This window comes from Canis lupus, chromosome X, assembly GCF_048164855.1.
Source record: "Canis lupus baileyi chromosome X, mCanLup2.hap1, whole genome shotgun sequence".
NCBI lineage: Eukaryota > Metazoa > Chordata > Mammalia > Carnivora > Canidae > Canis > Canis lupus.
Genome location: NC_132876.1, coordinates 39,405,148 through 39,431,646, shown reverse-complemented (window position 1 = coordinate 39,431,646; position 26,499 = coordinate 39,405,148).

Genomic DNA, 26,499 nt, shown 5'->3' with positions numbered 1-26,499 from the left:
TAGACTGGGGTATTTAACTGGGTGGAAAACTAACTAGGAAGTTACAAGTTAGTTCAACAAGGTTTGTTTTGTTAAAAAACAAAGTTAACTAAGTACATTTAAAGGTCTAATTGGCTTTATTAGCAACTTCTTTGGAAGCACAAGAGACCTCAAAAAGACAAAGCAATCTTCAGAAAGCAGAACAAAGCTGGAGGTATCACAATCCCAGATTTCAAGATATACTACAAAGCTATAGTAATTAAAATACTGTGGTACTGGGAACCCTGGGTGGCGCAGCGGTTTAGCGCCTGCCTTTGGCCCAGGGCGCAATCCTGGAGACCCGGGATCGAGTCCCACGTCGGGCTCCCGGTGCATGGAGCCTGCTTCTCCCTCTGCCTATGTCTCTGCCTCTCTCTCTCTCTCTCTCTGTGTGTGACTATCATAAATAAATAAAAAAATTTAAAAAAAATACTGTGGTACTGGCATGAAAATAGACACATAGATCAACAAAGTAGGATAAAGACCCCAGAAATAAACCCACACCTATATGGTCAATTAATCTATTCCAAATGAGGCAAGAATATATGATGGGGAAAAGATAGTCTCTTCAATAAATGATGTTGGAAAAACTGGACAACCACATGTAAAACAAAGAAAGTGGACCGCTTTCTTACAACATATAAAAAAAATAAACTCCAGTTGGATTAAAGACCTAAATGGGATACCTAAACTCATAAAACTCCTAAAAGAAAATATGGGCAGTGACCTCTTAGACATCAACCTTAGCAGCATATTTATGGATATATCTCCCAAGGCAAGGGAAACAAAAGCAAACATAAACTGGTGGGAGCAGACTAAAATAAAAAGTTTTTTCACAGCAAAGGAAACCATCAACAAAACAGAAAGGCAGTCTAGTGAATGGGAGAAGGTATTTGCAAATCATATACCTGAGAAGGGGCTATATCCAAAATACATACAACACAGTACTAAAACCACAAATAATCTGATTTAAAAATGGGCAGAGATCCTGAATACACATTTTTCCAAGAAGACATACAGATGGTCAACAGATGCATAAAAAGGTACTCAGCATCACTAATCATAGGGAAATGCAAATCAAAACCACAATGAGATACTACATCATGCCGGTCAGAATGGCTAGTATCAAAAAGACGAGAAATAACAAGTGTTGGTGAGGCTTTGGAGAAAAGGGAACTCTTGTGCACTGTTGGTAAGAATGTAAATTGGTGTAACCACTGTGGAAAACAATATAGTTTCCTCAAAAAATTAAAAATGGAAACACCATACTATCCAATAATTCCACTCCTGGATATTTGCTGAAAGGAAACAAAGACACTAATTCAAAAAGCACCCCTACATTTATTGCAGCATTATTTACAATAGAAAAGATACAGATGCAACCTGTGTCCATCAATAGATGAATGGATAAGGAAGTCTCACACACACACACACACACACACACAGGAATATTAGCCATAAGAAAAGGAGATCTTGGGGATCCCTGGGTGGCGCAGTGGTTTGGCGCCTGCCTTTGGCCCAGGGCGCGATCCTGGAGACCTGGGATCGAGTCCCACGTCGGGCTCTTGGTGCATGGAGCCTGCTTCTCCCTCTGCCTGTGTCTCTGCCACTCTCTCTCTCTCTGTGTGACTATCATAAATAAATAAAAAAATAAAAAAAAAAATTTAAAAAAAAGAAAAGAAAAGGAGATCTTGTATTTGTGATAATATGGATGGACTCGGAGGATATTATACTAAACTGAAATAAGTCAGTCAAAGAAAGACAAATGCCATGTAATTAATTTATATGTGGAATCTAAAAAAAAACCCACAAATGAACAAAATTTTTAAAATAGACTTTAAAAAGATTTATTTATTTGTTTGTTTATTTATTTATTAAGAGAGAGTTGAGGGGAGGGGCAGAGGGAGACAATCTTCATGCAGACTCTGTGCTGAGCAGGGCTCAAACTCACAACTCTGAGATCATGACCTAAGTCAAAACCAAGAATTGGATGCTTAACCCACTGAACCACCCAGGTGCCCCAAAATAGACTTTCAAGTACAGTGAACAAACTGATGGTTGCCAGAGGGCAAGTGGGTGGGAGGATAGATGAAATAGATAAGAGGGATTAAAAGGTACAAACTTTTATTTATAAAATAAATAAGTCACAGAGAAGAAAAGTACAGTATAGCAAATACAGTCAGTAATATTGTAATAATGTTTTATGGTTACAGATGGTGACTATACCCATCATGATGAGCATCAAGTAATGTATAGAATTGTTGGATCAATATGTTGTATACCTGAAATAAATACAATATTGTATGTCAATTATACTTCAATAATAAATAATTTTTTAAAAATAAAAATCTGACCCACAATCTGCAAAGACCATCCCAAGAAACCAACTTACTTTCTGTAAGTCAGAATCGTAAGAAGTTATAATACTGGCTCTAGCAACTAGTCCAGGAAGCAAAGCCATACTCTGTAACAATCAGCCCAACACAGCCAGGACTTGATAACTGACAGCTTCCCTAACTTTATCCTGGCATCCAACTAAGGACCAATAAGAGGAAGCCAAATATCCGCATCTAACTCCCCCATGCCAATAGTCTCCAATCAGAGTATACCTGAAGCTAGCCCTTTTTCCCATGATAAATCTTTCCTGCTCCTTACCTGTCTTTGAGTCTCTGTCAAACACAAGTAATGGTGGCTATCTCCCTTGCTATAGCAATCTTTGAATAAACAGTCCTTTGCTTGTTCTCATTTGAGTGATCTCATTTATGTCCACATGCTCATCTTTACCTCAATTTCTTGGCACTTTCTGTACCTTCTACCTGAAATATTTTTCAACTTTACATGGGTTGTTCACTTAATGAATTCAGGTCTCGGTTCCAAAATGACTTCCCTCAAAGAGATCTCTCCTGGTTGTTCTATCTAAAATACTCTTCTGGGGACTCCTGGTTGGCCCCATCAATTAAGCATCTGTCTTTGGCTCAGGTCATGATCCCAGGGTCCCGAGATTAAACCCTGCATTGGACTCCCTGCTTTTCCCTTTCCCTCTGCCCCTCCCCTCTGCTTATGCTCTCTCTCTCAAATAAATAAAATAAAATATTAAAAATAAAACAAGATAATCTTCTCAAAACAACTGATTCTGATCACTGATGTTCAAAAAAATATGTACAAACTAGAATTATTCCACAGGAAGGTCTACCCTTGCATAAAAAGGGATATAAATACCATGTGAACCCAGCAACCTGACACCTAAGGAGTGCCTATGACAATGCTGAAATTTATTTGAACACTGTGCTCCTGGAAAGCAATGTAGGGAAAAAAATTCCTTCAACCCTTCCAGGTTCATGGCTGGGTCTCTGTAACAAAAGACAGATTAATAAGAGAAAAGCATACACATTTATTTGTTTTAGAAAACATGAGAGACTTCATAAGGAAATGAAGATGCCCTCCCCCAACAAAAACACTTAAACCTGGGTGTTTTTATACTAGGCTTGATGAAGAATGGAAAATCATGGAAAAATATGATAGGACAAAAGGATTGACTTTAAAATTACAGCTGTCAGGGGTGCATGGCTGTCTCAGATAGTGGAGTATGTGACTCTTGATCTCAGGGTTGTAAGTTCAAGCCCCATGTTAGATGTAGAGATTACTTAAAAAATAAATTTTAGGGTTGGGACACCTTGGTTGCTCAGCAGTTGGGCACCTGCCTTCGGCTCAGGGTGTGATCCCAGGATCCGGGATCGAGTTCTGCATCAGGCTCCCTTCAAGGAGCCTGCTTTTCCCTCTGCCTGTGTCCCTGCCTCTCTCTCCCTCTCTCTCTCTCAGTCTGTGTCTCTCATGAATAAATAAATATTTTTTATTTTTTTATTTTTTTAAATTTTTATTTATTATTTATGATAGTCACACACAGAGAGAGAGAGAGGCAGAGACATAGGCAGAGGGAGAAGCAGGCTCCATGCACTGGGATCCCGATGTGGGATTCGATCCAGGGTCTCCAGGATCGCACCCTGGGCCAAAAGCAGGCGCCAAACAGCTGCGCCACCCAGGGATCCCAAATAAATATTTTTTAAATAAAATAATATAAAATTAAAGGGCACCTGGGTGGCACAGTTGGCAAAGTGTCCAACTCTTGATTTTGGCTCAGATCATGATCTCAGTGTTATGAGATCAAGGCCCATGTTGGGCTCCTCTCTCAGCAGGGAATTTGCTGGAGATTCTCTCTCTCCTGCTCCTTCTACCCCACCCCCATAAATAAAAATATAAAATCTTTTTAAAAAATTTGATGTAATGTAATTAAAAAAAATAAAACTGTCAGTTATTTTATCAGCCAAAATGGGTTTATTCAGGACTAGGAGAGAATTACAATATAGGACAAGCAAGCTATGGCAAAACCATGGGCAAGTCTGAATTAAAAAGCAAAGAAGGACTTTTATAGAGTAAAGGGGGGAGTTGAGAGCAGCTGTTATATACAAAAAGCCTGTCAGAAAAACTGGGAGTTCAAAGTGTAGTGGCTTTTCACTGGCTGAGTTGTGGCAATCTCTCATTGGATGCATTGTTGCTGGGCAAGGAGAAAATCTCTTCCTCCTCCTGGGGTAGTGAAGTATAGACTTCCTCCTGTGGGAATGGGAGGTACATCTCTTCCTGTTGGGGTCTGTAATTGACAGGTCTAAATAGGTCATGAGGGCTCCACCTTCTAGCCTCCAGACTCCATTTTAAATTAGGTTTCCTCTTATTAATTTTCACAGAGCTGAGGATAGTAAGCTAGGGGATATTTAGCAAGGCCTATTTGGTCAGATTCTCTCCATCTTCAGAGATAAGGATCTCACTTTTCCTTTGGGTATATGGCAAACCTTTCACATGATGGTCCTAGGACTTGCTTCAGGGAAAGGTCAGAGAGTCCTTCCTGACCTGCCATTTCTCAAATTCTTTCAGCTTAAAATATTCAATATGCAAAGGCACCATATTTTGTGGTCGTATGTTCTGAACTCTGTCTTTAGCAACAGTTAATAAACTACTTTATATTTCAGTTAACATCAAAGGACCACTCTGTTCTCATGTATTCTCAGGTAGGACCCATCTACATCCTTCCTTGTGATTCACATGCCTCATGGGTAACTCCCTTGTCCATCTGCCTCTGTAAAACTTCAGTCCTCATTCCCTTCCTTTGAGATGTTCCTCATGAATGAATATTCTCCCTATTGCCATAGACTGAATTAAATAACCTCTATCATTGTCAGGTGCATTTTGTCTTTCACAACTTACATCTGGAACTCCTTTTCTTTACATACTCTCTCTCTCTCTCTCACACACACACACACACACACACACAGACACACACATGTGCTAATAAAAAAGGATTTTGTTTTGTGACCCAAATAGATTAGCTAAACCTACTGTGAGAACATTTACTTTCGATTGAAACATTCATCCATGCTTGATAAAGTCCTCAAAAAGATGGGATGTGACTTTCCCAAGCTTATTGTCATGGCTGGGAAGACTTTCTTGTGCTTGTTTACTAATAAATGTATGTGTGAGATAAGTTAGTTTAAAACATCCATGGTTGTCATATACAGGGCAGTAGCAAAGCTGGGCACATGAAGAACTATAGTTTTCAACTTGTATATATTCAAACCTAAAAGTCCAATGGTGGACTGCTAGGTCCACAAATCTTAAAACTATTGTATCATGATTCTTAGTCATAATCAAGCCCTTTCCCCAACTGAAAGGCCCACCTTACAGTAGACTTTTAGAAGCTCATGAATCTCCTAACTTCACCCTCTCTACTTACAGATATAAAGTCTCTATTGAGGTGGTGCTCTCCCTTACTGCCAAGAAAGCAAGTTCAGCTTTGTCTCATCAGGCAGTGTGGTGATATTTGGGTAGCTAGTGTTTATCACAAGAACTGTCATGAATCATTTACAAGCTCAATTTCCTTAGCTTGATATTCCTCGTGAAGTCTTTGGTTATGCAACCAGGGATTGCCCTTTCAAGTTGTTTTTGGCAACTCAAGCTACACAGTTGGGGACTAGGATTTCACATTGTGGTTAGCTTTTCATATATCTCACTCTCACACATATCTCTAGTTATTCATTTGTAGACATGAATCTGAAAGGATCAGTTTGGAACCTATGTCAATAATCTAGGTAAGAGATGGTGATGACTTTGACCAATGTAGTTGCTATTAAGAATAGAGGGAAGGAATGTTTAAAAAACATTAAGATAAAATCCATAGCATTTTTTAATTAAGTAGATTTAAGAGTGATGGGGAAAAGCCAATAATTACACTGAGTTTTCTAATTTTCATGAATGCTAGAGTCATATGTCATTCAAAAGATCAAGATTACCTTGGGGCACCTGGCTGGCTCAGTAGGTAGAGTATATTACTCTTGATCTTGGAGTTGTAAGTTTGAGCTGCACATTGGGTATAGAGATTACTTTAAAAAATAAAATCTTTCGGGCAGCCTGGGTGGCTCAGCAGTTGAGCATCTGCCTTCGGCCTGGGGCATGATCCTGGAGACCCGGGATAGAGTCCCACGTCAGGCTCCTTGCATGGAGCCTGCTTCTCCCTCTGCCTGTGTCTCTGCCTCTGTGTGTGTCTCTCATGAATAAATAAATTGAATCTTAAAAAAAATAAAATCTTTCAAAAAATGATGAAGAATATTTCTATTTTAATTCAGATATTTATTGAGCAGCCACTATATATATATATATATATATATATATATATATATATATCACATGTAAGAAAGAAGAATGCAAGAGTGGAGGGGAGAATTATGTTAAATGGGAGGTTTCTGGAGGATATTCAAGTGGATACCATTAATGAGTAGTTGATAATATGGCTCTGAAATTCAAGGACAACACTGATATTGGAAAAAATGTTAGAACCATTAGCATGGAGTTTATTACTGAAGCTATGGAAAAACATAAAATGAGGGGGGAAACTAAATAAAAATGTCTTGAGAGATAGGAAAAGAATGAGGAAAAAAAGTGATGTCACAAAAGCTGGAAAAGTAGAACACTTTTAAAAAGGAGAAATTGGTTAACAACGACAAATGTTGCCCAGAGGTCAGCTAGGGCTTGCATTCGGCAAATTAGGACATCATGGTAGTTCTACAAAAAACAATTTAGTAGAGCGGTGGAGGGATGAATAAATTATGCAGTCCTCATAATTAATCTATTTCAAAGGAAACCTAATAGATATCAATTACTTTATGTTATTGGCTGGTAAGTTTCCCTTTGAAAGATTAAGGGCATTTTGATTGGAACCTTTCAAGAAGACTCTCTTTAATGGAATGGATGGTCTTTGAAAATGTATTTATTCAACTTTGCATTAACCACAATCTTGGCTATAGAAGACATGGAATAAATGACTATGAAAATGAAGATAGCATCACTCATTTACATCTCTCTCACACACACATCTCTCTGTCATATATATGTGTGTATATGTGTGTATATATATGCTTTTGATTTTGAATAAAATATATTTCATATTTTAATATCTACACTTTTATTTGGAAATAATTACAGATTCATAAGAGTTTGCAAAAGAAATGCATAGTGAAGTTCCACATACACTTTCCCTAGCCTCCTTCAATGCTAACAACATCTTATACCTTGATAATATATGATCAAAACCCCAGAAAAATGACTTTGGCATAATCCATTGAGCTTATTCAAATTTTAAGTTATATATGCACTAATTTGGTATGTGTGTGTGGGGGTGAGGGAGCTCTGTGAAATATGATCACATACACAACCTTGTGTAACCACCACCACAGTTGAGATATTCAACTGTGTCATCACCACAAGACTCCCTCATGTTACCCCTTTAGAGTTCCACTACTCCCCCTCCTCCCCGTCCCCAGCACCTGGCAACCGCTGATAAGTTTTCTACCTCTATAATGATGCTATTTCTTAAATGTTAAGTAAGTGCAATTATGCACTATCTAACTTTTTTGAGACTAGCTTTTTTCCACTCAGCATAATTTTCTTCGGGTTCATTCAAATTGTGTGCTTCAATAATCTATTTTTCTAGATTGCTGAGTAGTACTCCATGGTATGTCTATACCACAGTTTGTTTAACTATTCACCCTTGGAAGGACATGTGGGCTGTTGTGAGTTTGGGGCAGTCCTACATAAAGCTGCAATAAGCATTCACACAAAGGTTTTTGTATGAACAGGTCTTCATTTCTCTGGGATAAATGCCCGGGAGTGTAATTACTAGGTTATAAGTTGCATGTTTAGTTTTGTTAGAAACTGTCATAGTGTTTTCTCAAATGGCTACACCATTTTCTCTTACCTTTGACAATATATACGAGATCCACTTTCTATGCGTCCTCACCAACATTTGGTGTGATCACTATATTTTTTTTTTTCATTTGGCCATTCTGACAGTTGTGTAGTGATATTTCATTGTGGTTCTAATTTGTATTCTCTGATAGCTAAAAGATGGTGAAACATCTTTTCATGAGTTTATTTTCCACCTGTATATCTCTTCTCCAGTGAAATGTCTCTTCCTATCTTTTGTCTATGTTTTAACTGTTGAGGTTTTTTCTAAAGATTTTATTTATTTATTTGAGAGAGCACAAGTGGTGGGAGGGTGGGAGGGGCAGAGGGAGAGGAAGAAGCAGACTCCCAACTGAGCAGGGAGCTTGACAGGGTGAGGAGGGCGCTCTATTCCAGGACCCTGGGATCATGACCTCATCAGAAGGCAGACACTTAACTGACTGAGCCACCCAGATGCCCCTTAACTGTTGAGTTTTGAAAGTTCTTTTTTTTTAAGATTATTTATTTATTTATTCATCGAGACACAGACAGAGTGAGAGAGAGGCAGAGACACAGGCAGAGGGTGAAGCAGGCTCCATGCAGGGAGCCCGGCATGGGACTAGATCCAGGGTCTCCAGGATCACGCCCTAGGCTGCAGGCGGCGCTAAACTGCTGCGCCACCCGGGCTGCCCTGAAAGTTCTTTGTATATTCTAAGTACTAGCTCTTTGTCAAATGTGTGGTTTGCAAATATTTTCTACCATGCTGTAGTTTATCTTTTTATCCCTCTCAACAGGGTCTTTTACAGAGCAAAAGTTTTCGACTTTAAGGAGCCAATTTATTCATTTTTTAAATACCTTTATGGATCATGCTTTTGGTTTCAAGTCTAAGATCTCTTTGCTTAGTGCTGGTCCCCAAAGATTTTCTACCATGTTTTTTCTAAAAGGTTTAAGTTTTACATTTTACATTTAAATCTGTAATCCATTTTGACCTGATTTTTGGATATGGTGTGAAATGTAGGTGAAAAATCTTTTTCTTTTTGCCTGTAGCTATCCAGTTGCTTTGGCACCATTTCTTAAATGGGCGATCCTTCCTCCATTGAACTGATTTTGCTCGTTTGTCAACAATTAATTGGGTATTCTTGTGTTTAGCTATTTCTGGGTTTTTATTCTGTTCCATTGATTTATATATGTATTCTTCTGCCAGTACCATACTGTCTTAATTACTGCTAATATTTTGTAAAGTTTAACATTGGGGTAAGGGATTTCTCCCACATACAGCATTGGACTAGGAATCAGGATACCTGGGTTTCCTATCTAGTTTGGACACAGATAAGCTATATTACTTTAAACATGCCTCTCTTAACCTGTAAAATGGGTTACATCTGTAAAATGGGTAGGAAGTAGATAGTCTCTAAGGTCTTTTCTAGAAAAATTAAAAATTCCTGAGTTGATTTAGTCTATATAAATTGTGTCCACAGCTAGCACATTGTATAACTACAGGAAGTACCATTTACACTGCATTCTCTGTCAAGGTTTGGAAATCTATGGGGGGGGGGCAAATACAGATTACAACCATTTTTTTTGAAAATAAAATTTTATTGGAACACTGCCATGCTCATTCATTTACATACCAGCTGTGGCTGCTTTCCCCCCTACAGTTCCAGAGTTGACTAGTTGCAATAGAAACCCTATAGTCAGGAAAGCCAAAAATATTTACTTTACAAAAAACTTTGCCAACTTAATCCATATGAATGCTGCTTTCTGAAATTGTGTGACTATGGTTGACCTAATTATTTAAATGTCTATCTATGAGGGAGAAAGTGCTGATCTGGTAAGAATTAAAGTCCTCCTTTTCCATATTAATTTATCATCACAGTTAGAAAATAACCAGGGTGGGATAGGGTGGGCTCTGATTCGAGTGCCATCATTATCAAATTAATATATTGTAACTAAACCCTTTCAAATAGTAGCAGAAGTTTAGCCTGGGAGAAATAGGCCTTGATGTATTAATTTAGATAATTTTCTTTGCATCCAAGTACTTTTCAGTTCAAAAAATATTTGAGCACCAATGAGCACCATGAGATGTAATGTATGCTGTGAGGTCAGAAATGAGTGAGAGGAGATTCTTGCCTTCAAGGAACTCATACGCTAGTTTGGGGGTAAGGGGTTTAGCTAGAAAAAAAGCCAACATGATTAAGACACATCGTGATAAGATATGTCAAAGGCAATCAGTGGGGTCTGTTTTTCCTTCGTGTCTTAGCTTCAGTGGCTTGCTTCTGTGGTGACATGATAGGGAGGTAAAAGTTTTCCTCCACTGGCTTAGGGTCTCTGGCTGAGTCTGGAAGTTAAACTTACAGGGAAAGATTAACAGGAAGAAAAGGAAAGATCGACAGAAAAGCATTCAAGTTTTATTAATTTTTACATGTACATGGGAGCCCTCTCAAGAGAATGAAGACCCTAAGAAGTGACTGGAACAGGAAGCTTTGATACCTTTTATTTATTTATTTTCTTGGTACCTTTTAAACAAAGAAACAAATTTGTGAAGAGTTTGTGAAGACCAGACAAAGTGGTTTGGGCTAGGGTAATTAATGGTAAAGAAGTAACTAAGAAGATAAGGGTCAGTTTAACAAGGTTTGTTTATATGGATTTCTCTGCTGCCATCTCTGGGCACATTGGAATCTGTTCCCAGTAAAAGGAGAATGTACTTCTTGCCTTTACTCTAAAAAGGGGGAGTTGAAAAAACAGTGTTTACTGCTTCTTTTTTGGTTAAATGTTTACTGCTACTTGTGTTTATCGCATTCCGCTAAAAAAAAAAATTTCTTATGTCAAAGGGGCATACTTTAGGATAACATTTTTATTTCCTTCCACATTCTAGCATTCCCTGAGTGTTGTCACTTAGCTTACAGTAGAATGGCTCCTTTAATGTATGCTTTGTATGAGTCAATAGTATTAATAATAGTTACCTATTTGTGGCACTTTTGAATTCCAGAGTTTTTAGTTATCTAGAATGTTTGAACTGAATAAAGAAACATACATCTAGAATGTTTGAACTGAATAAAGAAAATGTGGTGAATACACACACACACACACACACACACACACGAATACTATTCAGCCAGAGAAAAAGAAATAAATCCTGCCATTCGTGACAAAATGGACAGACCTTGAGGGCATTATGCTAAGTGAAAGAAGTCAGGCAGGGATCCCTGGGTGGCGCAGTGGTTTAGCGCCTGCCTTTGGCCAAGGGCGTGATCCTGGAGACCCAGGATCGAGTCCCACGTCGGGCTCCGGGTGCATGGAGCCTGCTTCTCCCTCTGCTTATGTCTCTGCCTCTCTCTCTCTCTCTGTGACTATGATAAATAAATAAAAATTTATAAAAAAAAAAAAGAAAGAAAGAAGTCAGGCAGAGAAAGACAAATCCTTCATGAAAAAACCCCAAACTCACAGAAGAAGATGTCAGATTTGGGGTTACCAGAAGCGAGGGTGGAAGACTTGGATGGAGGTGGTCAAAAGATACAAACTCTCAGCTATAAGATAAATGTTGGGGATAAAATACTGGAGGTATAACACACAACACGATGACTATGGTTTACACTGCTGTATGGAACATTTGAAAGTGGTTAAGAGAATGAACATTAACAGTTTTCATCACAAGGAAAAAAATATATGAGGTCATGGGTGTTAACTACACATACTTTAGTAATCATTTCATGACATATGTATGTTAAGTCATGAGATACATCTTAAATTTACACAGGTCTGGGGACACCTGGGTGGCTCAGTGGGTTAAACATCTGCCTTTTAGCTCAGGTCATGATCTCAGGGTCCTGAGATGGAGATATGTGATGGGCTCTCTGCTCACCAGGGAGTCTGCTTCTCCCTCTCCCTCTGCCTGCCACTCCCCTTGCTCATGCTTTCTCTCCCTCCCCCTCTCTCTCAAATAAATAAGGGCTTTTTATTTTAAAAAACCAAAAACAGAAAAACTTAGTGCTGTACACTGATTATATCTCAATAAAACTGAAAGGATTAAAAAGGAAAGAAAGAGAAAAAGAAAGCAGAATGTCCGATCAGTACATATGTATATATATGGTTTTTCTCCTTCACTCAAATACTTCTGCTGATTTCTCTGTTGTGATTAGCAGCCGCAGCATTCTCCTAATCACAGGGGCTCAAACCCAAGGTGTTATATTTAATTCTTTGAAGTGGTATAGTCGAACAGTTAGGAGTTTGTAGCGTGCCTGCCTGGGTTTAAATCCCAACTCTCTGACCTTAGTCTGAACTTAGACTTGTGCTCTCATTTTGTTCATCTGCAAGACATCTAACTTGCAGGGTTTCTGTGAGGAATAAATGCATTAATATACACAAACTACCTAGAAGATGCCTGGCACATAATAAACCCTAAAGAGGTGATTGTTATAAATATCCTGCCTCCTCCCTTTGCTCCCTATCTTAATTTAGTTGTTGAGCATGCATCTGCTTTCTCTAGGATGCCCTCTCCAGCCCAACGTCTCCACTCTGTTCTCACACACTTTTTTTTTTTAACATTTTATTTATTTATCCATGAGAGACACCTAGAAAGAGAGGCAGAGACACAGGCAGAGGGAGAAGCAGGCCATGCCGTGGGCCGAAAGTGGCACTAAACCACTGGGCCACTGGGGCTGCCCTCTCACATGCTTTTTTTTAAAAAATATTTTTATTTATTTATGATATATATATATATATATATATATATAGAGAGAGAGAGAGAGAGAGAAGCAGAGACACAGGCAGACGGAGAAGCAGGCTCCATGCAGGGAGCCCGATGTGGGACTCGATCCCAGGACTCCAGGATCACGCCCTGGGCCAAAGGCAGGTGCTAAACCGCTGAGCCACCCAGGGATCCCCTCACATGCTTTTAAACTACTTTTCACCTGGAGGATTTTCTCCCCCATTCAATTCATCACACATTCCAAGGTCAGATTAATCTTTCTAAAATGAAGCTCCAAAGATGTGAAACAGCGGCTTCCAGGCTGTAGACTCTGGACCTCTGGGATCCTAGGACACAACTAGAGGAGTGATTCTGGAATCCATATGCATATAAATGTTTTCTCAAATGACTAAATCTACAACAAACACAAGATGTGATTGCATTCCAGAGGCAGAATTCTGCTTGCCTTATAGTCTGCATCTGGCAATGAGAAATTCTCCAAATGCTGGACACTAAATCCCATTTAGATTTCAGTTCTGGTTTTCCTAATGATAAAGGTACCGACCTCCCTGGATTTTTTTTTTATCCTACTCATATAAGAATGAGGTGTGTATTCAAAATCTTTTAGCCAATCCATGAATTTTGAATATCCTGAATTTCAACAGTGAAAACTCACTTCTATCGTTTGATATGCTAATTAACCAGCCACACAATATTGAAATTTATGTAGAGAAAAATGCTATGAACCATTTGAATTGATGAGCCACAAAATATACTTTTTGTTACAAGATTGAAATTTATTTAAAGAAAAATGCCGTAATTAACAAGCCACGGGGATCCCTGGATGGCGCAGCGGTTTGGCGCCTGCCTTTGGCCCAGGGCGCGATCCTGGAGACCTGGAATCGAATCCCACGTCGGGCTCCCGGTGCATGGAGCCTGCTTCTCCCTCTGCCTGTGTCTCTGCCTCTCTCTCTCTCTCTCTCTCTCTCTCTCTCTCTGTGACTATCATAAATAAATAAAAAATTAAAAAAAAAAAAAAACAAGCCACGAATTTCACCAATAAAAACCAGCCTCCAGAGCAGCCCCGGTGGCTTAGCGGTTTAGCGCCACCGTCAGCCCAGGGTATAATCCTGGAGACCCCAGATCGAGTCCCACATCGGGCTCCCTGCATGGAGCCTGCTTCTCCCTCTGCCTGTGTCTCTCTCCCTCTCTCTCTCTCAATCTGTGTCTCTCATGAATGAATAAATAAAATCTTAAAAATAAAAAAAAAAACAGCCTCCAAAAATCACAATTGCTAATTAGTAAAGCACCTGGTGTGGCTATAGATAGTGTTTCTATAAATAAAGGAAGCACTTGTAGTAGCAACTTTCCAGGTAGATAACACCTCATTAAAAAGATCTGGCTCTCTGGAATGTGAACTCCTAACTAGAATACTAGTTGCATCTTGGTTGTAACTCAGCTAATAAAAACAATGTCACACTGTTAAAGTATGCTGAAATGTTTTCTTTTTAAAAATAAATTTATTTATGAGAGACACAGAGAGAGAGGCAGAGACATAGACAGAGGGAGAAGCAGGCTCCATGCAGGGAGCCTGATGTGGGACTCAATCCCAGGACCCCAAGATCAAGGCCTGAGCCACTCAGGTGCTCCAGTATGCTGAAATGTTTTAATTTTTTAAAGATTTTTATTTATTTATTAATGAGAGACACACAGAGAGACAGGCAGAGACACAAGCAGGCCTCCATGCAGGGACCCCGACCCCGGGGTCCTGAGCCTACAGCAGATGCTCAATGGCTGAGCCACCCAGATGTCCCCCGCTGAGATGTTTTAAATCACAAGTAACCTAACCCTTGTGCTCAATTTTTTTAAAGGTAGGGTCCATGCTGGGCGGTGCTTGAACTCACAACTCTGAGATCAAGACCTGAGCTGGTATCAAGAGTTGGATGCTTAATGAACTGAGCCACCCAGGCACCCCAAGAAGCAGTATATTTTTTAAAGATTTTTTTAATTTGCTTGAGAGAGAGCAAGAGAGAGAGAGAGAGAGAAACAAGAAATAAAAAATCCCTAGCTTCCCGTTGGGCTATGGCAAGTTTCAGCTGTGGACAGGCACACTTGCCCTGACAATTCTCCAACAGAGAATGTGTATATAATTGGCTTCGGGCTTCATTCGTTCACAAAGCCTCTTTGCTCAAACCTCACCATTGGTCTTCCTAATTATACTATCAGTGGGCAAGGCTGATGTGGATGAGAGAAACAGGACATATCAACATTGCATAACCTAAGTGTGGTCCCACTGCTGGCATCCTATCCTAAATGTGTTAAATAACTATTGCTCTGCCCTAACGTCTTACTGTTAATGTTAAGTTGATTTAATAAATCATGTGATATGAGTGATCTGAGACTTATCTGAGTTTTCAGGAGCCCAAACACTCATTATTCCCCTATACTTTAGTTTGTTTTTAACAGCCTTGTTGAGATATAATTCACATACCATTACAATTCATACATGTAGTGTGTACAATTCATTATTTATTGGCATACTCCATTAAGTTTTTTAAATTATTTATTCATAAGAGACCCAGAGAGAGAGGCAGAGACACAGGCTGAAGAAGAAGCAGGCTCCCTGTAGGGAGCCCCATGAGGGACTCAATCCCAGATCCTGCGATCATGCCCTGAGCCGAAGGCAGACCCTCAACCACTGAGCCACCAAGGAGTCCCTCCATTAAGTTTTTAAAAATTGTGGTAAATACATAATCTGCAGTTTGCCATTTTAACCATTTTAATTGCACAAGTCAGTAGTATTAATTACATTCACCTGCTGTGCCATCGTCACTGTTTCCAAAACTTCTTTTCTTAAATTTTAATTTAAATTCCAGTTAACATACAGTGTAATACTAGTTTCAGGTGTACAATATAGTGATTCAGTACTTCCATACATCACCCATTGCTCATCACAACTAGTGCCCTCCTTAATCCCCATCACCTATTTAACCCATTCCCTAACCCATTCCCTCTGGTAATCCTCAGTTTGTTGTTTGTAGTTAAGAGTCTTGGGGTGCCTGGGTGGCACAGCTAGTTAAGCATCCAACTCTTGGTTTTAGCTCAGGTCAAGATCTCAGAGTCCTGAAATCAAGTCCTGCTTCAAGGTCCGTGCTCAGCAGGGAGTCTGCTTGTGACTTTCTCTCCCTCTGCCCCCCCCTCTCTAAAATAAAGAAATATTTATTTTTTAAAAGATATTATTTATTTATTTATTTTTGAAGATTTTATTTATTTATTTGAGAGAGAGTGTGCATGTGAAAAAGAGAGCATCATCTGGAGGACAGGCAGAAGCAGAGGGAGAGGCAGACTCCCATGTCCCATTGGGGAGCCCAACGTGGAACTCCAGCCCCAGGACTCCAGGATCATGACCTGAGCCCAAGGCAGATGCTTAACTGACTGAGCCACCGAGGTACCCCATTACTTATTTATATTGAGAGAGAGAGTCCATGGATGAGCAAGGGGAAAGGGCAGAGGGAGAGGGAGATGCAAGCTAGCAGACTCCCCCCTGAGCAGGGAGCCTGATGGACAATGGACTCAATGCTCAATCCAAGGACCTGAGATCATGACCTGAGCTGAAGGCAGATGCTTAACCAACTGAACTGCCCAGGCGCACCTAAAATAAATCTTTTTTTTTTTAAGAGTCTGTTTCTTAAAAGTGGGGGGGGGGGCAAGAAAAAAACGTCTTGTTTCTTGGCTTGCCTCTCACTTTTTAAAATTACCCCAAAAAGAAATTCTATAACCATTAAGTAATAGCTCCCCTATCTCCCTTTGGCCCAGCCACCATAATGTCTAATCTACTTTCAGGTTCTATGAATTTGCCTAATCCAGGTATTTCATAAAAGTGGGATCACACATTTGTCTTTTGTGTCTGACTTCTCTCACTTGGCATAATGTTTTCAAGATTTATCCACGTTGTAGCATATGTCAGAATGTTGGGTTTTTTTTATTAATGGATGATTAATACTTCATATTTTGTTTCTTCATTCATTTGTGGATGAGCACTTGGATTATGTAAAGGAAAAAGCTCGGTCTTCCATCTTCTGTGTTTCTGTCCTGTATGTCTCCTTTACTACTCACACAGAATACTTCACTTCTGACACTTCAGGTCACCAAATGTGTGTGGGATTTTCTACCCATGACAGCTAGGTTTCCTATACTGGTTGGGTGTCCTACAATTGAACTCAATTCTAATGCTAACTATCTGAAGATCGTATGGGATCCCACAGGCTAAGGGCTGTCTCACAAGATTGCTACCTCCCTATTGCAGATGCCAATCACAAACGATAGGTCTTCACCTTACCCACAACTTCTGTCTGACTTGGCTCCGGATGAGAGTTCTCAGGATTCCTGCCTTAGGCTTGATTCATTGGCTATGGCAGCTCACAGACCTCAGGGAAACACTTATATTTGTTAGTTTCTTATTTTTATTTATTTATTCATGAGAGAGAGAGAGAGAGAGAGAGAGAGAGAGAGAGAGAGAGAAACAGGCAGAGGGAGAAGCAGGCTCCAGGCAGGGAGCCTGACGAGGGACTCGATCCCCGGTCTCCAGGATCACACCCTGGGCTGAAGGCAGCGTTAAACCGCTGAGCCACCCGGGCTGCCCTATTTGTTACTTTCCTAAGGATGAACAGCCAGATAAGAAGGATGTGTAAAGGCCACTCTACCGGCATGGCATGTCCAAGTATTCACCAACCTAGAAGCTCTCAATCCTATCAGTATATAGGCATGATTGATTAAATCATTGGCCAATAACAATTGACTCAACCTCCAGCTTCTCTCCCTCCCAGAGCGGGGGTGGGGTGGGGGGGGGTGGGGTGGGGTGAGGTGGGGGGTGGGGCAAGTACTGAAATTTCCAAGCCTGCAAGCACTTGGCTTGGTTCTCTTGGCTACCAGCCCCTAATTTAGGTTGCAGTCCAAAGGTCACGTCATTAACATAACAAAACATGCCTTTGTGATTCTCATTGCTTAGGAAATTCTAAGGATTTTAGAAGCCCTGTGCCTCTGGAAACCTGGAAGAAGACCAAATATATGCTGCTTCTAATAAATCACAACATCACATGTTGTGTCCACCTTTTGGCTATTGAATACAGTGCTGCATACAGATATCTGAGGTCCCTGCTTTCAGTTCCTTTGGGTATATACTTCAAAATTGAATTGCTGGTTTATTTTTTTTTTTTTTAATTTTTTTTATTTATTTATGATAGTCACAGAGAGAGAGAGAGAGGCAGAGACACAGGCAGAGGGAGAAGCAGGCTCCATGCACCGGGAGCCCGACGTGGGACTCGATCCCGGGTCTCCAGGATCGCGCCCTGGGCCAAAGGCAGGCGCCAAACCGCTGCGCCACCCAGGGATCCCGAATTGCTGGTTTATATTGGTAATTCTTCGTTTAGGTTTTTGGGCTTTGTTTGTTTGTTTTTTTTTTTGGTTTTTTTGTTTTGTTTTGTTTTGCGTTTAGTGTTTTTGAGGGACTACCAAACTGTTTTCCACAGCACTTGTACCATTTTACATTCCTACCAGCAATGTACTAAGGTCCCAGTTTCTCCACATTCTGACCAACATTTGTTATTTTCGTTTTTTCTTTTAATTGTAGCCCTTCTAGAATTTGTAAGGTAGTATCTCACTGTGGTTTTGATTCGTATTCCCCTAACATCCCCCTCTACCTTTGCTGAAACATACCCCCTAGAGCAAACTTGAAAATCTCTTTGTAAAGGGCAGATAGTAAATATTTCAGGCTTTGTGGGCCACAGTCCCTTTCACAACTACTCAATACTGCTATTGTAGCATGAAAGCAGCCATAGACAATATGCAGACAAATGAGCATGCCTATGTTCCAATAGAACTTTATTTACAGAAATGGGAAGTGGGCCAGATTTTTAACTCATAGTCCATAGTTTCCAGACCCTTTATCTAGAGCTATAGAGTCATTGTGACTAAATATGATCCATATGCAAAAAGTTAAATATGAGGGGTCACGTTTTTGTTTATTTAAAAATACTCAAATAGGAATGCCTGGGTGCCTCAGCGGTTGAGTGTCTGCCTTTGGCTCAGGGTATGATCCCAGGGTCCTGGGATTGAGTGCCACATCAGGCTCCCTGCAGGGAGCCTGATTCTCCCTCTGCTTATGTCTCTGCCTCTCTCTGTGTGTCTCTCATGAGTAAATAAAATCTTTTAAAAAATAAAATAAATAAAAATACTCAAACAATATTCACTGAGTCCCTACTATATTACCTCCGTGTGATAGGTGCTGGGTGTATAATAGTGAACAAGATTGGGTTCTTGCACTCAAGGAGCACTTTAGGAAGTCTGAGACATTTTGACTGAAATGGCTTTTTTTTTATGCAATTGAACAGTTACCTTTGCTATGGAGATATTACAGTTTTATTACAACAGGGAACAAAACAAAATACCCCACAATTGAAGGTCTAAATTCCCCTGGGAAAGTCTTTGGCTCAATGCATTTGCTCCCCTATTTATTTTTTTTTCCAAAAAAAAAAAACAAAAAACATACTAAGTACTTACGGGAGTAAGAGATGCTCTAAGCCCATATGATTTCCATGACTACTTTTCTATTTAAATTCTAAGTTCAGTGTGTTAAAAATCCTAAGTATGTTTTAGGATATATAATTGATAATCTTTGCAAGTTTCCCATGTTTAATCCTCACCCTTACACCTTTCACACTCAGTGATAACACTGAGGTGAATAAGAACTGACTGTACAAAAGCAAATTGAAAGGGTGAAAAGGACAAAGATTAAGTCAAATATGAGTAAAGATAACCATATTTTAAATCTTATAATTTAAATTTAAATCTTATAATTAATTTAACATGTACAGTCCACAAAGAGATGCTGACAGCAATAGAACCTTCCTGGATTAAATCAAGAGAGTCCGGGGATTAGAAATGACATTTAATAGAATAATTGTAAGCATATCTTATTAAGATGAATGAAATTCGTGTTTTATCTGAGTTTCTGAACACACACTGAGCAATTACAAGAATGTTTAAATAAATAAATCATCAGAACCTTCCACCTAGGTTAATCCCCTTTAATTAGACAAGAGCTTAATAGAAAAGATTAGTCTTTACAGAGCTATCAGTATTTGAAAACTAAATTCAATTGGACAAATGAAAGAGATTAAATTCAAGGCAGAAGATAGAGCAAGGGTCTAGCAATTGGGAGGTCTATTTGTGCATCTGATCCCTTGAATAAGCCTGTGAAGAGTACTTTAAATCCTCAGTTCTGGATTGATGGATGGATAGAGGGAGGGATGGATAGGTGAAGAGACATGTGATAAAGCAAGTAAAAGAAAATGTTAATTATAGAAAATGGGAGGTGGCAGTATGGGTGCTCACTGTCAAATTTTTCTATCTTTTCTGTATCTTTAAACATTTTCATCATAAAATATTGGAATTAAGAAAAATACTCAGTTCTGTATAATAAATGACAACAGCATCACAGTCCCACTCTGACCATAAAACACACGTGTCTGTGTATGTGTGTGTGTGTGTTTTACCTGACATGCTAACCAACTTGCAAAACCTGTACTACATTTTCCACATATTCCACTATTATAGCTCTAATTTAGCATGTTAGACTACTGGAAGAGATAGTGGAGATGGTATTCCTTTACCATCTTTATTTATACCCACTTCCCTGGAGTTAGAAGAGCAGTCACAAGAACAATCAGAAGGGTGTGTTCTAGAAGCTCTATATCAACAATCTTTATGAAAATCCAGAGTTCTTGTTGTCAGTCCATCAAAGAAGAGCAATAGCAGAGTTTACCATCTGTGTGGATGACAGATGGGCCATATTTCTTAGGAGGGAGAGGATAATGAAGAAAGAAAAGGTTGCTTAACCAACAGCTTATCTCTTAGTATTTAGTTGACAAATTACCCAATACTGTGTTTGTACCATCGAGAGAAGAGGGCTTGTTTTCAAAAGGGCAACTCTTGTCTTTTCTTTTTCTTACCAGTTCCTGATCATCAAAGGGATTAATAGGGCCCTACTGAGAAGCAGGCTGGCTAGAGACACAGAAAAAAATGTTTAATGCAGGTTAGGTGGAGGAAGCAAACCAGGAGATGCAGCCAGGTATGAAAGCTCTGTGAGGCAGAGACTTTTTGGCTGTTTCTGTTTGCCACTATAGTCCCAGGTCCTAGAACAGAGCCTGGCACATAGTAGGTTTCGATAAATACTGAAAGAAGGGATTCTCCCCAATTGACTAGGTTGTAAACCCGCTCAGGGCATAGATCATGGCTTATCTCTGATCGTATTTTTAAAAACCAAATAGCCTCACCACAAACTAAATCACCATGGGTTAAAATTAGAATCCCAACAGGATGCAGCTTTTCTTATCATATACGTGCTATGATCACTCCCTCCCACTCTCAGCTTCCAAATTGTTCATTCAGTAACTTTAACAGCTTAACACTTTACACTAGATGAGTTGTGCATTTTGAAAAATGAGGAAAGAAAGGAAACTTCTACTTTTTGATGTTTAGAGGACTAATATTTCATATTTGTAATTTCAAGGCATTTTAGGCAGCCTCATGTATGTTCCAATTGACTATGTTCTGCAAAAATTGCCTACCTTTATGTGGCTCTGACTTTTGGATGACTGGCAGAGCTCTTTTGAATCGGGAAGCATCAGTCATTGCTATTCCTGAAGAAGAAAAGAGAACTGATAGATTTGCAAATTTTTCACTATTTGAGATAGAGCTTATAATTCATCACTTATTCATTCAATCATTCAACCGATGTTTTATGAATTGCTGTGATGCTTCAGGCACTAAGCTAGACCCTAAGGAAACAAAAATAATAAGATTTCATTTGTCTCCTAAAGGAAACTCACAGCCTCGTAGGAGAGAGATTATCAATTATTGTAGTGCAGTGTGATAGAAAAGTCCCCTGAAAGAAGAATGGAGGAATGGTAAACGTGGCCATGTTTCTGGCTTGCTTAAAAGCTACCACTGATAATAGAATCATTTCAACCAAAAATGGAGTCATTTTCATATAGGAACAGTTATTGCAAAGCTATGAACCAACTACACTGTTTCATATTTTAAAAAAGAAGACACAGGGCAGCCCTGGTGGCCCAGCGGTTTAGCGCTGCCTTTGGCCCGGGTTGTGATCCTGGAGACCCGGGATCAAGTCCCACGTCGGGCTCCCTGCATGGAGCCTGCTTCTCCCTCTGCCTGTGTCTCTGCCTCTCTCTCTCTCTGTGCCTATCATGAATAAATAAAATCTAAAAAAAAGAAGACACTCTTTACATTATTATTTTGTTAGTTTATTAGTGCACCTGTTTTTTTAAAAACCAAAAATGAAAAATAAATTATTTTAATTGAAGCACAAACCTAAATAAGTGGCATATTTTTTTAAAGGGGAGGAGGGGCAGAGGGAGAGAGAGAGAGAGAGTCTTAAACAGGCTTCACACCCAGCATGGAGCCCGATGCAGGGCTCCATCTCACAACCATGAAATCATGACCTGAGCGGAAAGGAAGATTCAGTTGCTTAACTGGTAGAGCCATCCAGGTGCCTCAGTGGCATAATTTTTTAAACAATTCTTTGAAATGTAATTCATATACCATAAAGTTCACCTTTTAAAGTGTATAATTCAATAATTTTTAGGATATTCACAAGATTGTGCAACCATCTAATTCCAGAATGGTTTTGTGTACTCTAATAAAAACCCCATAGTCATTTAGTAGCCACTCCCCATTTCTCTTCAAAACCTCTCTCCCTACTCTAAGCAACTACTGATCTACTTTTTGTTTTTATGGATTTGCCTATTAAGGACATTTCATATTAATGGAATCATATATATGGTCTTTTGTGTCTGGGTTCTTTCACTTAGGATACTGTTTTCAAGGTCCATTACTGTCATAGACTACATAGGGACATTATTCTTTTTTCACAGCTAAATAATATTCTATTTTAATAGCTATACCACCTTTGTCCCTTCCATTAGTTTATGGACATTTGGATTGTTTCCACTTATTAGTTCTCATTATTGCCAATATACTCACTTAAAGTAATTGCAGAATTGCTACCCCATTCCCCTGTAAAAATCAAATCAACCAATAAGAGTACAATATTTGTTTCCAATTCTACTTTATCTTTAAGTTACATTATAGTAACCTCACCATGTTGTGGGAAAGCTCCCTCCCAAGGTTATTATGGTAGTCCTTAGGTATGAATAAAACAAACCTGTTTCATTTAAAAAGGTAAGGAAGACCTCAAGGCAAAAAGTAGGGTGGGTGGCTCTTTAGGAGAAAATCCAGAACTGAGAGAGAATGAATAGCATTGCACAGGCATTTATAAAAAGAAAGTCCCAGGGGCAACCCAGGTGGCTCAGCAGTTTAGTGCCGCCTTCAGCCCAGGGCCTGATCCTGGAGACCTGGGATCGAGTCCCACTTCAAGCTCCCAGCATGGAGCCTGCTTCTCCCTCTGCCTCTCTCCCTCTCTCTCTCTCTCTCTCTGTCATGAATAAATAAAATCTTAAAAAAAAAGTCCCACTGGCACAGACACACACACACACACACACACACAGGCAGAGACACAGAGGAGAAGCAGGCTTCACTCAGGAAGCCCGATGAGGGACTCGATCCCGGGACCCCAGGATCACACCCTGGGCTGAAGGCAGGCGCCAAACCGCTGAGCCACCCACAGATCCCCTGGCACAAGATTTAAAAGAGGATCCTGTACAATGTGAGATTTTAAAGAGGCAGCCAGAGGATGCATGATCTTATGGGATGTGTGAGGGTGAAGGGGCAAACCTTATCAGAATGCTGCAGGAGGTGACAGATGCAGGTAGAAAATAAAGCTTAGAGGGTGCTGGCTCAAAATCATGCATCATTGGGAGCCCAGTTTTTTTTTCCTGTGTTCTTCATGAAGTATATCATCAAAATCTTGTCATTTCAGTTACTTACGTTAAGTCTTAGATGACCCGTCTCCCATACAAACATGCAAACACTTTGATGTGCTCATGTTATTCATTTGAAATAAAGTTGGGTTCATTTGTTTCTATTTCTATTCCATTTTTCTTGTCTTGCCCATCCTTGCTGATTTTACTTATCTTTAGGTATGTGAAACATTAACCTGGTTCCAAAAATCAGAAAATCCTTCACAGAAGGATCACTCATATTTCTTCTACCCTTTTTCCATATCCCCTATTTTCTGCCTTGTTACTGCCCGACCACTGTAGGTAACTCAGCTCATTTGTTTCTAGTTTCTTTTCACAATTTTTTTGCATAAATAAGCTGGTACATTTATATTTTCTTATTTATCCCTTTTTTTCTTGTGTGAAAGGTAGCATACTGCTTTGCACTTTTCTTTTTTTCACTTAACATTGTATTCTGGAAGTCACTCCTTGTCAGTTCATAAAGGTCTTCCTCATTCTTTTTTGCATCTGCATAGAATTTCATCCTGTGATGTACCTTACTTCATTCAAGCACTCTCTTGCATGAGGATTTACATTGTTTCCAGCAATTTGAAATCACAATGTTATAATGAATCTTGTGTATGTGTATTTTGTATTGTTGTAGATCTGTTCTCAGGGTAAATTCCTGGGGACAGGATTGTTTTGTTGAAAGACAAATGCATATGTAGTTTTAGGTATTTCCAAACATCTCACCAAAAAGATTGTACTACTTTGTAGGACCACAAACAGTATATGATAGTGACTATTCCCCCACAGCCTTACTAATAGAAGGTGTTGGAATGCTTTTCATTTTCACCAGCAGATTGGAGATTTTAATCCATCTAAACACTTATTTTTTTGTTTATAAGAGACCACTGAAATAAAATAAAAATCAAAAAAGTTACACAAGGCAAATGCTATGAAAATAAAGTAGATATATCAATATTAATGTCATATAAAATAGAATTCAAGGTGAATAAATTTAACGGGACAAAGAGGAATACATCATGGTAGTTTTATCCACCAAGAAAATAAGAGTCATGAGCCTTTAGGCATCTAATAAGAGAGGTTTGAAATAAAGAAGTAAAATGCAATAGAAACGTAAGGAGAAATCACTATCATGCTAGGAGACTTTAGCATGTGTATATTAATTATCAAAAAATCAAGCAGACAAAAATAAGGTCTCTTAATTTGGATTACCCATAAAGCAGTCTTTGAAGCAAGGACTAGTATGGGTAGTTTATTTGGCAAGTGGTCCCAAGAATCACCTCCAAAGAAACAGAGTGCAACTGCTGTGAGCAACTAGAGCTCAATCCTGCTAGCAACTCTCTGAGCAGCTATATATAACAGGCTTCAGATGGTCTCACCAGAGAACAGAGAAGCTGGGACGTTCATCCATTGATTTTTGCCCTCCTTTGCTTCAGAGTTGTCCTCCATCCCTGGGACATTAACTCCACATACTTCTAGGTTGCACCTGTATGGTTGAGAAGCCTTCTGCAGCTTCCAAAAAAGCAATAGCAAAGAAATGCTATGACTCATGCTTGGTGCAGGAAATTGGCAGTGAAACACTGAGCTTCTTAGCATGCTGAGCTAAAATCAGATGGATTGGGCAATCTGGCATGGTGGACCATAAGCACCTGCCACAGTATGATTACTGAAGATTTGAATGATACTGGTCATCTTATATGGGGGCTCATTGTTGGTAAGGTATAATGAAGCTGTATCTAATGAACCTTGTATACAAGACTTAATAAGTAAACTTTATCACTTTGCAGTAGGGAGCCATTTCAAGTGGTAAGCCAGGGAATGGCACAAACTGTGTTTTCAGTATATAACTCTTGTAAAAGACAGGATGGTTTGGAGGAGGGCAGGCTGGCCAGGTTATTGTAACTGTTTAGAAAACTGAGATGAATTGGATCTGACCTGGTATAATGAGAGTGGAATAAAAAAGACATGAGATAATTATGAGCATAAAGGACAAGATTTGGGGAGGAGGGTTGAGTGAAGAGATGGTGGCTGTAATCAGTAATCATGGAACATATTGAGTTTGTCTTTACAGCATCCTGATGATGTAAATAGGACAGATATGATGATGCGACAGATTAAGAAAACTATTGTCCCTGTGTCAGGTTGTGACTTGTCCCAAATTACAGAGTTACTAGTTTAAGGCTGAAGACTAGAATCCACGCTTCCAACAGACTTCTAGTCTTGTTTTCTCTCATTCAAGTAACTGACACGGGTTATGAATGACACTAAGCTGCTCTTCTCACTACCGATTTGTAAAGCATATTTTCCCCGCTGCAGCACATGATTCCCTTTAAAAATTGCTCTTTTGGGGCACCCAGCTGGTTCAGTCAGTTAAGCATCTGCCTTCGGCTCAGGTCATGATCCTAGGGTCCTGCCATCCAGCCCTGCATCAGGCTTTCTGCTCAGCAGAGAGCCTGTTTCTCCCTCTCCCTCTGCCTGCCACTCTGCCTACTTGGGCTCTTTCTGATAAGTAAGTAAGTAAATAAGTAAATGACATCTTTTAAAAATTGTTTTAAAAAACTCTGAATGTACAAAAGGTCTATATCC